The following is a 4,223-nucleotide window of genomic DNA, read 5'->3' as shown; positions in this document are numbered from 1 at the left end:
GCCATAACCCAACATGATGTTGTAAATGTCTGTCAGGTGCCTGGGATGCAGAAGAATTTCCTTAGCTGGTAAAAAAAAAAAATCGATGTCCTGGAACTTTTCAAGGATGTTTGCTTATTTATGATTCCTGTGGCTCTAAACCTTTAAAACACCTTCCTGCCATCAGATGAAGAACTGCTTAATGCTTAAAACCATTCCACTTAAATCAAAGTTTTACAGTCCTTTAAATTATCCGCAGGCTGTTCATTTTTACAAGTTTAGCCACATATTATTTCATGGGAAACACAAGTGTGCGCATGAAATACTCCAGGAAGCTAATGCTATGGGATCATACAATTTGCTGGAAAATTCAAGACAAAAATGTAAAACAATCATGATGTAGTTTGTTACAAGTTCAGGGACATAAGAGACCATACCTGTCTAAAATCATCATCAATAAAGCCAACCATTAAGGAATAATCAGGACAGTAAGTAGAAAAGAAGACCAAAGTTGGATTTCTTCAAAAACAGGCACTTAAAGGATCAGGCATAAAGATGTCAAAAAAAACAACAGAGATGTAAATACTGCTCACAACTCCATTGGGAAATGAATCCAAAGTAATGGGGCATCCAGGGTCTTACAGGCTATGTAAAAAGTACTATAAGTTCTTCTAATATAAGTACAATAAAAGCATACCCAGGACAACTATAAGAATTATAAAACCACTGGGAAGTATACTGGGATGTAAAATGTCCTTGAATAAGGAGCTGAAATGTTGAGGGAGTGCTTCCACCCACCCACCCCCTGCATATTCACAAAAAGGCCCCTTGGCAAAATGCATACTCGATGTTTTGGCACTATTTTGCACCAGTTTGCATAAAGATGCAAAATTTCTAGCATAAGGTCATCACAGCGAGAACATATCTTCATAGAATCATAGAGTTGGAAAGTAACTCCAGGGTAATATAGTCCAACCTCCTGCACAACGCAGGAAACTCACAAATATCTCCCACCGCACATCCCCAGTGACCTTGCTCCATGCCCAGAAGATGGCAAAAAACAAACAAACAAAAAAAACCCTCCAGGATCCCTGGCCTGAAGAAAAATTGCTGCCTGGCCCCAAAGTGGTGAACAGCATTTCCCTGGGCATGTCAGAAAGGGCCACAAGAACTAAGTCAGGGGTGTCAAACATGCAGCCTGGGGGCCAAATCAGGCCCCTTGAGGGCTCCTGTCAGGCCCCCAGGCAACTGGCTGTCATTTACTTCTTTCTCCCTTTTTCTTGCTTCCTTCTGCATCACAGCTTGCTTTGCAAGGCTTGCTTAATCACACAGGAGCTACAGAGCAAAGCCTCTATTTTCTCCATTGGTTGAGGTTCTTCCCTTGGGGAGGAAGGGGGGGAGAGGCAGAGCTTGCTTTGCCAGGCTCTCTCAATCACACAGCAGAGCTACTGAACCAAGCCTCTCTCCCTTCTATTGGCTAAGGCTCCTCCCATTCCTGGTCCCCTGTGGAAGGAAGGAAAGAGCCAGAGCTTCCTTTGCTCAGTTCCCCGGATCCCATGGGAGAGATTCAAAGGAAGCACCTTTAAGACCGAGTGCTAATGTTTTAAACATGTTTTTAAGTTTTTTAAACAAAACCTTTGTTTGTGTCCTTTATAAAGTTTATATTTCTGCTACTTAATCTTAAATAGGTACACACATGGCCTGGTCTGACATGTCCCAGCCTGACAAGGTCTCATTTATGTCAGGTCTGGCCCTCATAACAAATGAGTTCGACACCCCTGAGTACTGAAGCAATCCTCCCTGCCCTTCTTCTTGTGATCTGCCTATGTTCACAGAATCAGCACTGCTGTCAGATGGCTATCTAGCCTCTGTTTAAAAATCTCCAAGGAAGGAGAGCCCACCACCTCCCGAGGAAGCCTGTTCCACTGAAGAACCATTCTGTCAGGAAGTTCTTCCTAATGTTTAGTTCAAAGCTCTTTTGAATTAATTTCTGTTGCCTTTTGGGGCAACAGAAAACAACTCCACAACATCCATGACAGCCCTTCAAGTACTTGGAGATGGTGAATATATCACCTCTCAGTCATCTCCTCTCCAGGCTAAACATAACATACCCAACTCATTCAACCTTTCCTCATAGGACATGGTCTCCAGATCCCTCACCATCTTTGTTGCCCTCCTCTGGACATGTTCCAGCTTGTCTATATCCTTCCTAAATTGTGGTGCCCCAAAGTGATACCATCATTTAACGAGATCTAGAGACTATGCTTCTGTTAATACAGCCCAAAATCGCATTTGCTTTTTTAGCTACCGCATCACACTGCTGACTCATGTTCACTAAGACCCCTAGATCCTTTTCACACATACTACTACCAAGTCAAATCTTCCTCAGGCTATAGTTATTCATTCGATTTTTCCTACCTAAGACTTTAGAAAGACCTTGAGAGGACTTAAGAATAAAAAAGACTTGTCTAGGAAATGGAAGGAAGGTCTTATAACCAAGGATGAATATAACACAAATAACGAGTGCTTGTAGAGAGAACATTAGGAAAGCTAAAGCTCAGTATGAGCTTAGGCTAGTGAGAGATGCTAAAATCAACAACAACAACAAAAAGGGTTCTTTTCTTATGTTCAAAGTAAGAAATATCATAGTTAATAAAACAGGCCAATGCTCTTAGTCTTGACCTAGCCATATGTAGTTGACTAGATGGGAGAAAAAGTGTATGGAGACAAGCTTTTGGATGCAGATCCAGTTTCAGAGTTCACTGAAAATAACTGAGTATGAATAGATAGTATGTACATCTGAATGCACCTCCTAATACAATGCCATTTGGTTATGCTCCAATAGGATCTATTTCCAATTTATTTCCAAATGGATGCACATTCAAATGGGCATCCATTTTTTGCTCCAACTAGTAGGGCATAAACCATATATCACAAGAGGGTCAAAAGTCTCAGAGGAGTTCTGGGCATGATGTACTTGAGCAACAGCGAGACATTCCTACTCTCTCAACATAGAGTGAAGGCAAAAGGGGGAAACATATGCGCTTTCCATCACCTTGTCACATAAACCAAATCTGACTTGACTACATGGTGCTGCATGCCATCATCTTTATTATTTTGTTGGCTGGAGTCATTCAATGAAGACTCTCTTTCAAGTAAAACATATGGCACCACAGCCTTAGCATATCAGAAAAGCAATCATGGTGATAATGGATCTTTTTGTTGATATAAAATGGCAACCAACAAAAAAAAATCAAGAAAAATACTGCCTTCAAAAGAAATGGTTACAACAACAATAACCTAACAAGATATAACAACCTGATCCAGTGATGAGTTTTGATGCATAGATGAAGTTTCCTTACTTCTAATGGAGTCTCTTTTCATTTCAGCAGAGGAAGTAGATTCACTTACATATTCCTTTGCAGTGAATGATGTGTTCAGTTGAATGTACCTTGCTCACAATGTCACATCAAGCCCCTCACATTGTTGCCTTGTTGGCAGCTTGCAACTATATTTGAAGTCATTTTGTGTCTGCATGTGACAATGTTTAGCTTAGCAGGCAGTTGCTGTTGATGCATGTTCACAATTTATTGACTTGACAATATTACAGCTGCCCCAGCCTCTGTATGGGCAGGTAATGTATTATTTAACATCTGCTGCATCAGGATGTATGCGCTGCTTTTGCATCTGTGCAGTCTCATAATGTAGTTTGCATTACCAGCACAGGGAATTGGTGCCATGGCATTGTGCAGTGTTGTTTCTTACCCCTATTTCTCCGCTTGTCCTTTGAGTGCCAGTGAAGGAAGGGAAGTGCTGATAGGGGATTGCTTGATAGAAGCGGGCAGTTGGTAGCTCTAACCGAACAACTATTCCCAAGCTGCAGCATATATAAATCCAATGTTTTGCACAAATGGAAAAAGTTTAGATTTGGGCAATGTTGGAGCTACCCCCTCCAAACACGCAGCAGTCTAAGGCAACTAAAAAAGACACTTATTTTGCAAGTTGTTTTTTTTCCTGTAAGGTCAGGTGCATTGGGAAGACAGAGCAAACGAATGAGGGCAGCATGACAAAACAGTGCAAATAATTACCCAGAGTAATTGCAGTTCAGAAATTATCACCCATCCAAGTCAACCAGGTAAAATGGTAAGATTAGAATAAAGGGATAGCGTTACCTATGCCATCATCACCCCAATTGGAATGAAAGAACCAATTTGATTTTTTGAAACACGTAACAACGATCTTAG

This window comes from Heteronotia binoei, chromosome 8, assembly GCF_032191835.1.
Source record: "Heteronotia binoei isolate CCM8104 ecotype False Entrance Well chromosome 8, APGP_CSIRO_Hbin_v1, whole genome shotgun sequence".
Taxonomy (NCBI): domain Eukaryota; kingdom Metazoa; phylum Chordata; class Lepidosauria; order Squamata; family Gekkonidae; genus Heteronotia; species Heteronotia binoei.
The sequence above is the reverse complement of the archived record's forward strand: the minus strand, read 5'-3'. Positions refer to the sequence as shown.